The sequence below is a fragment of the Nomascus leucogenys genome, chromosome 7b (genome assembly GCF_006542625.1).
Source record: "Nomascus leucogenys isolate Asia chromosome 7b, Asia_NLE_v1, whole genome shotgun sequence".
Classification (NCBI taxonomy): Eukaryota; Metazoa; Chordata; class Mammalia; order Primates; family Hylobatidae; genus Nomascus; species Nomascus leucogenys.
This window is the reverse complement of record NC_044387.1, coordinates 17,004,553-17,015,237: the sequence shown is the minus strand read 5'-3', so window position 1 is coordinate 17,015,237 and position 10,685 is coordinate 17,004,553. Positions and strand designations below refer to the sequence as shown.

General features: G+C 43.2%; 1 pseudogene across 1 annotated transcript in view; it reads right to left on the bottom strand.

Moving 5' to 3' along the window:
• Positions 1-10,685, bottom strand: part of LOC100591873 — a 31,076-nt pseudogene that overhangs the window by 17,094 nt on the left and 3,297 nt on the right. The window contains exon 2 of the transcript XR_121706.4: positions 653-955. The product of XR_121706.4 is annotated as a cleavage and polyadenylation specificity factor subunit 1 pseudogene (transcript). The remainder of the gene's footprint in view (positions 1-652; positions 956-10,685) is intronic.

The following is a 10,685-nucleotide window of genomic DNA, read 5'->3' as shown; positions in this document are numbered from 1 at the left end:
ATAATTTTAAATTTTCCTGTAGACATGCTAAAAAAGTAATAAAAAACATGCAGCCGCGTGTGGTGGCTCACGCCTGTAATCCCAGCACTTTGGGAGGCCAGGGTGGGCAGATCACGAGGTCAGGAGTTCGAGACCACCATGGCCAATGTGGCAAAACCCTGTGTTTACTAGAAATATAAAAATTAGCCCGGCATGGTGGCATGCTCCTGCAGTCCCAGCTACTCAGGAGGCTGAGGCAGAATCGCTTGAACCCAGAAGGCAGAGCATGCAGTAAGCCGAGATCACACCACTGCACTCAGCCTGGGCGAAAGAGCAAAACTCCGTCTCAAGAAAAAAATGCAAAAAATACTTTAAATAGTATATTATAAGCCTGTGTATCCCAAATTATTATCATTTTCACAGAGGACACTAACCATATTTCAAGGGCTCTACAGCCAATGGCGACTACCACTTTAGACAGCACAGGCCTAGAGCACGACCTAAGTATTACATTCCGTGCAAAATCTCTAGTCATCTCTAGTCTATATTCAGCTATGGTTTGGGAGGCATAAATATTTCAGGTGCCAGAATTCAGCCTGTGCCCATATTTAATGGAGAACATTTTGAATGGCTACTTTTTCAGGGCCATTAATGGGCTGAGAGCAAATTGTACAGATTTCTTACCTTGGAACTTCAGCGTCTTTGGGTTCTGATATAGAATTGTCAGCTGGGGCTCCAGTTCCTTGATTTTAGAATCCATCTTTCCCAGCTGGAAATCGGGCCTGATGTCATTCTTCTGAGTAGCCACAGAGCGAAAGGAACACATTACACCTTCCTCATTGGGTTCCTTCAGAAGTGAACTGATGCAGCGGATGCAGCAGACACATCCACGACTTAGGTACATGGGTTTTTCAAGATAAGATAGGGCAATGAGACATCGACTCACTTCTTGAAATTGTTCAGCCGTGACCACTCTCTACGGAAAAATGTACATGCTATTAGAGTGTCATGAGTTGAAGGACAACACTCCTTGGAAATCTTTCCTCCTTATATACATAGAGATATCAGGGCCTACTATGCACAACTACTAGTGAAACATAATGAAACAATATAAATACATATATAAAAGACTCAGAGCCTTGAGCTTCTGATATTTTAAATGCTAGCTGGAGTGCAGTGGCGCAATCTCTGCTCACTGCAAGCTCCGCCTCCTGGGTTTACGCCATTCTCCTGCCTCAGCCTCCCGAGTAGCTGGGACTACAGGCACCCACCACCACGCCCAGCTAATTTTTTGTGTTTTTAGTAGAGACGGAGTTTCACCGTGTTAGCTAGGATGGTCTTGATCTCCTGACTTCGTGATCCACCTGCCTCGGCCTCCCAAAGTGCTGGGATTACAGGCGTGAGCCACTGCGCCCAGACAGGACTTGATTCTTTCTTTGGGAAGTTGATGTCATAAAAATGTCTATACTGGGCTGTCCTGCCACATGTGGCTCTTGAGCACCTGAAATGGGGCATATCAGAATTGAGATGTGCTTTCAGTGTAAAATGCACAATGGATTTGGAAAATGTAATGAGAAATAGAGAATGTAAATGATGTTGTTAAGAACTTTTAAAGGTTGGCTGGGTGCTGTGGCATGTGCCTGTAGTCCTAGCTCCCTGGAAGGCTGAGTCGGGAGGATCACCTGAGCCCAAGAAGTTGAAGCTACAGTGAGCTATGATCGTGCCACTGCACTCCAGCCTGGGTGATGGAGGGAGACACTGTCTCTTGAAAACAATTTTAAAGTTAATTTCATGCTGAAATGATAACATTTTCTGTATTAAAATTTTAATTTTTTTCTTAATTTATTCTCACCTCTGCTCCACTAGGTTCTCCCCTGGCCTCCAATTGCTTCCACTGACAACTCAGTTGGAGTGAGCTCCACTTACAAGGGGTTTTTCTGTAGAGTGTCCCTCCTCCCACCTTATTCACATCCTGCTTATCATTCTTAATCCGATCAAATTTTGATTTAATTATGCTATATATTAGATTTTTACTGAAGTCATAAGCAGATTGCCACAAAGGAGATCATCCTCACTAAAGGGTTTTCAAAGTTAATATGGACAAATATTGCCACATTATTCTAAATTAGGTCTTGTATATTGTGGGTGTTGGTAAGATTTGGGATCAGGATTGAAACTGTTCAAACAAAACATTTGGCATCAAAATTAATTGTTATGAATGGAACTAATTTCAAATTGTTTTTGATCATAAAAATAAAAACTCATAGTTTGATTTAAAAAATTAGTCAAACTTACTCAGAGGTCTTTCCTAAAACCACACTCAGTAGACCAGTCATTTATTAAAAAGGACTTACTCTTGTGAAGATCCACATTTAGAAGAGGTTGAATTCACTTCCACATAATAAATTGTAAATATATTTTTTCTGCATTATGATTTTCTTAAGAACATTTTCTTTTGTCTAGCTTACTTTATTGTAAGAACACAGTATATAACACATATACAAAATATGTGTTAACTGACTTGATATTATGGGTAAGGCTTCCAGTCAACAATGGGCTATTCATCCTTAAGTTATTGGGAAGTCAAAAGTTATGCACAGATATTGGACTGCCAGGGGCTCCGTGCCCCTAAAGCCCACATTTTTTAAGGGTCAGCTGTATCTGAAAATCTCAAGAACATTGCCCGTGGCCAGTATTTATAATTTTTTCTTTGCTTTTAGACAAAATCATTCCTGTACATTTAATTTCATTAATATTACTCTCTGTATTTGTAAATAGTTAGTGCTTAATCTGTAAAGTGTGAACAGGTTTTAGTTTTTGCATGACTATTGCAGACATATTGAACCACATTTGATAAATGAAGTAATAGTGAAACTACCTGGGGTTTTCTCTCAGCTGCCTCCCTCTTCCCTGTCTCCAGGTGGCGCTGTGTGGAAGTTTATGAAGAGACCTGGTCTGGATCCAAGCTTTCTGTCCCCATTCTACTTTCTGAAATGCCCACCAAAAGACACCGACCCCTGGCATCTCATAATCACTCAGTTAGTCATCATTTCTGTTTTTTAATAGCTGAGGATATCCTGACTACCTGTTCTTTACAAGATTATTACAAATTATACTAGTTTAAATTCAAAGGCAGTTTCCCCCTTCCTGCTCCCTGGAAACCTTTATCCTTGAATGACATGGCTAAATGGCCAAGCTCCCCTGCACCCAATGCCCTGATCAAGTGTTTCTTCCTGTAGGAGCCTTTCCTTTTGCCCCAAGGGGAAATCCTTTCTCTGTTGTCCTCCCCTGGCAATTTATAAACACTTGTAACAGAATCTGTTATTATTCTTATTTGTACTGATGTGGTCTTAAAAGAGTCAAACTTGGTTGAGAGCTGTATCTGTGGCCTACATTTTGTTCTGTTTGTTTTTTGTTTTTTCTTTTTTTTTTGAGACAGAGACTCGCTCCGTCACCCAGGCTGGAGTGCAGTGGCGTAATCTTGGCTCACTGCAACCTCCACCTCCCGGGTTCAAACGTTTCTCGTTCCTCACCCTCCCGCAAAGCTGGAATTACAGGCATGCATCACCACAGCTAATTTTTGTATTTTTAGTAGAGAGGGGGTTTCACCATGTTGGCTGGGCTGGTCTCAAAACACCTGGCCTCAAGTGATCCACCCACTTCAGCCTCCGAAAGTGTGTGGCCTACATTTTGGATATGAAATATGAAAAATATTTACCAAAAAGTAGACAACAAATAATTACTATTGGATCCATATATAATTTAATCAATCTGGTTTCCTTCATATTTCCTCTTGCATTTCATCCTCCTTGCAGTTTCATGATTCTCTGGAGGTCATCTAAGACAATAATATAATTTAAGGAAGCAAATTTTTTTTTCTTGGGACAGGTCTTGCTCTGTTGCCCAGGCTGGAGTGCAATGGTACAATTATGGCTCACTGTAGCCTCGAACTCCTGGGCTGAAGCCATCCTCCTGCCTCAGCCTCCCCAGTAGCTGGGACTACCAGTGTGTGCTACCAAGACTGGCTAATTTTTTAACTATTTTGTAGAGATGAGGGTCTCACTATATTGCCAGAACTGGTCTTAAGCAATCTTCCCACGTTGGCCTTCCAAAGTGCTGGAATAACAGGTGTGAACCACCATGACTGGCAAGGAAGCAAATTTGATTTGACATCATCCAAAGAGTAACACAAAGGAAGTATATCTGAGTTGTAATACATCAATAAGTGGAAATATTAAGATTCTATATAAATTATTTGTGATTTCCTTTCTGAGAAGAGACTACAATTCTCATTATACATGTGCATTTTCAAACATTTCCAAACTTGAGATGAAAAAAAGAAAGAAAATATGAGACAGTGACTATATTTGAGGTATATTCTTTCAACAGACTATAAACGTGTGGGGTTCACACATTTATCAGCCAACAACAGATTCAAAATACATACATTCTTAGTCTTAACAAGGGCTACAAAAAAGTGTGGAACAGCTATCAGTAATATATTTTGTGTTAATATGAATTCTAGGCTTGGATAAAACATGCAGGGTATGATTTATTACAACTTTAGATGTCTTCTTATTAAATGTTATTTCTCTTTTAGGACTTCGGTCTGATTAAATGTTATTTCCTTTTTAGGACTTCGGTCTGATTAATAGATGTCTTCTTTTTTCTGGTTTCTTGTTTTGCTTTGTTTTGTTTTGAGACTGGGTCTCTGTCGCCCACTGCTGCTAGAGTGCAGTGGCATAATCATGGCTTACTGTAATGTTAACTACATGGGCTCAGGTGATCCACCTCAGCCTCCCAAGAAGGTGGGACATGCCACCGTGCCCAGCGAATTTTTTCTATTTTTTGTAGAGACGCAGGTCTCACCATGTTGCGCAGGCTGGTCTAGAACCCGTGGCTCAAGTGATCCTCCTGCCTTAGCCTCCCAAAGTGCTGAGATTACGGGTGTGAGCTGCCACACCTGGTTGGATTTCTTAGTTCTATTATATTCTCTAATATAAAAAAAGAAAGGTCATCATCCAATTTTCAGTGGTCTCAGGACAATTTCTCTTTTTTAAAAATTTTTTTATTATACTTTAAGTTCTGGGGTATATGTGCAGAACATGCAGGTTTGTTACATACATATACGCATGCCATGGTGGTTTGCTGCACCCATCAACCCATCATCTACATTAGGTATTTCTCCTAATGCTATCCCTCTCCCAGGCCCCAACCGCCTGACAGGCCCCAGTGTATGATGTTCTATGTTCATGTGTTCTCACTGTTCAACTCCCCTTATGAGCGAGAACATGCAGTGTTTGGTTTTCTGTTCTTCTGTTAGTTTGCTGTGAATGATGGTTCCCAGCTTAATCCATGTCCCTGCAATGGACATGAACTCATCCTTTTTTATGGCTGCATAGTATTCCATGTTGTATATGTGCCACGTTTTCTTTATTCAGTCTACCATTGATGGACATTTGGGTTGGTTCCAAGTCTTTGCTATTGTGAATAGTACCGCAATAAAAAATACGTGTGAATGTGTCTTTATAGTAGAATGATTTATAATCCTTTGAGTATATACCCAGTAATGGGATTGCTGGGTCAAATTGCATTTCTGGTTCTAGATCCTTGAGGAATCACCACACTGTCTTCCACAATGATTGAACTTATTTACACTCCCACCAACAGTGTAAAAGCATTCCTATTTCTCCACATCCTCCTCAGCATCTGTTGTTTCCTGACTTTTTAATGATTGTCATTCTAACTGGCGTGAGATGGTATCTCATTGTGGTTTTGGTTTGCATTTCTCTAATGACCAGTGATGATGAGCTTTTATTCTTATGTTTCTTGGCCGCATAAATGGGTAGACTGCATGTTTCTAAGGAATTGGTTCATTTTATCTGGGCTAACCAACTTGTTGGCATACAAATGTTTATAGTATTCTCTTAAAATCTTTCTAATTTTTATAAAATCAGTATTGAGGCAGGGCTCAGTGGCTCATGCCTGTAATCACAGCACTTTGGGAGGCTGAATCACTTGAACCCAGTGTTTGAGACCAGCCTGCGCAACATGGTGAAACCCTGTCTCTAACAAAAAACAACAAACAGACAAAAACTAGCCAGGCTTGGTAGTGTATGCTTGTAGCTACTCAGCAGGCTGTGCATGCACTCCAGCCTGGTCGACAGTGATACCTTGTCAAAAAAAAAAAAAAAAAAAAAGTAGGGCCAGGCACAGTAGCTCATGCCTGTAATCCCAGCACTTTGGGAGGCCAAGGCAGGTGGATCACGAGGTCAGGAGATCGAGACCATCCTGGCTAACACAGTGAAACCCCATCTCTACTAAAAATACAAAAAATTAGCTGGGAGAGGTGGTGGGCACCTGTAGTCCCAGCTACTCACGAGGCTGAGGCAGAAGAATGGCGTGAACCTGGGAGTCAGAGCTTGCAGTGAGCCGAGATCACACCACTGCATTCCAGCCTGGGCAACAGGGCGAGACTCTGTCTCAAAAAAAAAAAAAATGTAGTGATGTATGCAGTTTTATTTCTGACTGCAGGAATTTGAACTTTCTTTTCTTTTTTGCACGTGGACGTTCTGTACATGTATCCCAGAACTCAGAGTCTAAACCAAAAAAAAAGGAAACATGCAGTCCACCAACTTGTGAGTCATGAGGAAGGAAACAACAGACCTGGAACTGGTAAGAAGACTGAGTCAATAATCAAAAACTCGTCGATAAAGAAGAGCCTTTCAGTGGGGACACAGGCCCCCTGGACCTGTCCTGCCTGGCCCCTGAGGCTGCATTTACCCACCTGCCCCCAGAAGGTGGGCCATCAGGGTAACTAGAAGTTGCTAGCCATCAGTTTGCACAGTGACGCCCCTCCGAGCCCCTCCCATCAGACCTGCTGTGAGCAGCAACCTGTGGCTGTGGCTGTGGCTGTGACTGGCAGAGGTGTCTGGGGTGGGGCCAAAGTAGTCCCTTGGAGCCCTCACACACTATTGGTGGGAATGTAAATTAGTACAACCACTATGGAGAACAGTGTGAAGACTCCTCAAAAAACTACAATTGGGGCCACCATGTGATCCAGCAATCCCACTGTTGGGCATATACCCAAAAGAAAGAAAATCACGGCCGGGCGCGGTGGCTCACGCTTGTAATCCCAGCACTTTGGGAGGCTGAGGCGGGCGGATCACGAGGTCAGGAGATCGAGACCACGGTGAAACCCCATCTCTACTAAAAATACAAAAAATTAGCTGGGCATGGTGGCGGGCGCCTGTAGTCCCAGCTACTCGGAGAGGCTGAGGCAGGAGAATGGCGTGAACCTGGGAGGCGGAGCTTGCAGTGAGCCGAGATTGCGCCACTGCACTCCAGCATGGGTGACAGAGCGAGACTCTGTCTCAAAAAAAAAAAAAAAAAAGAAAAAGAAAAAATCACTATATTGAAGAGATATTTGCACTCCCGTATTTATTGCAGCACTCTTCACAATAGCCAAGATGTGGAAGCAACCTAAGTGTCCACCAACAAATGAATGGATAAAGAAAATGTGATGTATATGTACAATGGAATACTATTCAGGCATAAAAAAGGAGATCGTGTCATTTGCAACAGCATGGATGGAACTGAAGATTATTATGTCAAGTGAAATAAGCCAGTCACAGAAAGACAAACATCTCATGTTCTCACTTATTTGTGGGATCTAAAAATCAAAACAGTTGAACTCATGGACACAGAAAATAGAAGGATGGAAGGATGGTTATGAGAGGCTGGGGAGGGTATTGTGGAGCTGGGAGGGAGGTGAGGATGGTTAATGGGTACAAAAAAATAGAACGAATAAAACATACTATTTGATAGCACAACAGGGTGACTATAGTCCATATTAATCATACATTAAAAAACAAACCAACACAAAGTTGCCCCTTGGCTTCACTGCTTTGGGGAAGAGTTGCACAAATTAGACTAGTGGCCCAGCTCCCCGGGCGACCATCCTGTGCTGGCCAGGGTGTGCCAACCTTATCTGGCTGGAAGTTCGGGGCGGCAGAACTCTGACCTGACCCTGGTAAGGGGCTTCCCCAACCAGTGCCATTTAAGGGGATGCCCTGGGTGTGAGCCTGAGAGCTCCAGCTCTCTGCCTTGCCATGTGAATGTGTTCTTTGGGCCACAAGCCCCCACCTCACTCCTGCCTTACTCCTGGGAACAACGAAAGTGGACAATTGCTCTGGGGGCTGCAGAGAGAAAGCTAAGTGGACTGAGTAGGGGCCTGTTAAGGGAGCAGGAGGATGGACTTTCAAAGGGTAAGGAGTGGGCAGCTTAAGGTTGCAATGGCAGAGGGGTCTCTGACCCAGGACCTGAACTGCAGCCAGCTCTTGGGGTGTGGACCACCCAGCTCGGCAGCTGACCCCTCCACTGACCAAACGGGAGAGGAGTGAGCGTTCTCCCTTGTGCATATTGATGCATTGTTTAGCCTTCGCTAAGGGTGGGGTGAAGAGAAGTGTGGGTCTCCTGGGTCAGGGGAGGCTGCCTTTTCTAGTGCTCGTGACTTTTTTTTTTTTTTTTGAGATAGAGTCTCGCCCTGTCGCCCAGGCTGGAGTGCAATGGCATGATCTCAGCTCACTGCAACCTCCGCCTCCTGGGTTCAAACGATTCTCCTGCCTCAGCCTCCTGACTAGCTGGGATTACGGGAGCCGCCATCATGGCCAGCTCATTTTTGTATTTTTAGCAGAGACGGGGTTTCACCATGTTGGCCAGGCTGGTCTCGAACTCCTGACTTCAGATTATCCACCCACCTCGGCCTCCCAAAGTGTTGAGATTACAGGCATGAGCCACTGTGCCCGGCCTCATGACTTATTCCTGGTCCCATACCTGGATTTGTCTCCATCCGTTTTCAGATTTTTAAGTTTGTTTTATCTTTTGGGTTCTTCATCTAACTCCTCTGGTAGACCTCATTGCTCAGAGTGCACTATTAGGGCAAGGTTCTGCCACTGCCACCCTCCATGAATGGATTTCTCCCTCCTGCCCTCGGGATATGGAGAGTGACTTGTTTCTTTCCCTGTCTATCCTAGAAAGATGATTTATGGGTTTTTGTTTTGTTTTTTTTTTGGCACCAAAATGGCAACTGGGTTGGAGTTGGGGGAATACAGCTGGCCTTGGGTGGAAGTGCTCCTCCACCGTTTCTCCCTGGTTTCAACAGTGTTAGCATTTGTCCATGAAAATACAATCTTTTCTCTAAAGTAATAAGAGGTGACAGCTGGGGGGAGTGACTGCTGCTGCTGCCCCCAGCTCCCCCTTTCCCCTAGCCAGGTGTGGGGGAGATTCCTGTTGTGACTGAATGTAAGCACCCCCACCTCTGCTGCAGCCAACGTACAGGAGGTGGGGCACTCTCACTGTCTCTTTCTGCTCTTTACCTCCAGCTAAGAAACTTTGGAATTAGGGGGCCCAGGGACCTGGAGAGGCCTTAACCCTGTGAGGAAGTGTAGCGGGACCCCTCTCCCACCCTCATCCCCTTCTGAGAGTGGTCAATGTTTACAAGCCCCTGAGTCCCCCAGCCCAGGGACCCTGTTGCTTTCTTTCACCAGCCTCAATCTTCCTGGGCCTTCGCTGCTCCCCTGCCCTTCGTGGGGTGGGGTCAGGCATCGCCCTGTGTTCCCCTGTCTGCCTTGTACCCACAATCATCCCACCGCTCCACCCTGCGTGACTTCCCTTTCTTTTACCTACTCCTGTGAATACTCCCTTCTCCCAATAAAACTTGGTGTGTATTCTCAAAAAAATTGAAAAGCCCTTCACCAAATGACTCACTGGTGAATCCTACCCAACAATTAAGGAAGAATTAACACCAATCCACCTTAATCTCTTCCAAAAAAAACTGAAGAGGAGGGAACACTTCTTAACTCATTACATGAGGCTTGCATGACCCTGATACCAAAAAGAGACAAAGACACTACAAGAACAGAAAAATACAGAGCAGTATCCTTTATCAATACTAATGCAAAAATAATCTACAAAATAGGTAACCTAATATAGCAGCATATTAAATTATACACCAAGAACATGGGGAATTTTTTCTCAGAATTCAGGGATAGTTCAATATATGAAAATCAGTCAATGTAGTATGCCACATTAATAGAACAAAGGAAAAAAAACACCTGGTGCAGAAAAAGCATTGATAAAATTCAGCCCTTTTTGGATAAAAAACAATCAACATGGGAATATAAGAAAACTCCTTCAATATAATAAAGCCGCATATGAAAACCCTATAGCTAATAGGTTAATTTCATCATTAATAGCTAATAATGCTGAAAGACTAAAAGCTTTTCCCCTGAGATTATGATCTAGACCATGTGGTCTACTTTCATGACTTTAATAAAAAATGATGTGATTAGAACACTTAACATGAAATTTACCTCCTTAACAAATTTTTCAGTGTACAAAACAGTACTTAATTGTAGGTACAGTGTTGTACAGCAGATCTCTGCCACTCATTCATCTTGCTTAACTGGAATTTTCTGCCTGTTAATTAGCAACTCTCCATTTACCTCCCCTCACGCTCCCTGGCAACTACCACTCCACTCACAAATTCTATGTATTTGACCATTTGGGGTACCTCATATAAGTGGAATTATGCAATATTTGACCTCCTGTGACAGGTTATTTCACTTAGCATAATGTCCTCAAGGTTCATGCACATTGTTGCATATTGTAGAATATTTTGCCTTTCAAAGGCTGAATAATATTCC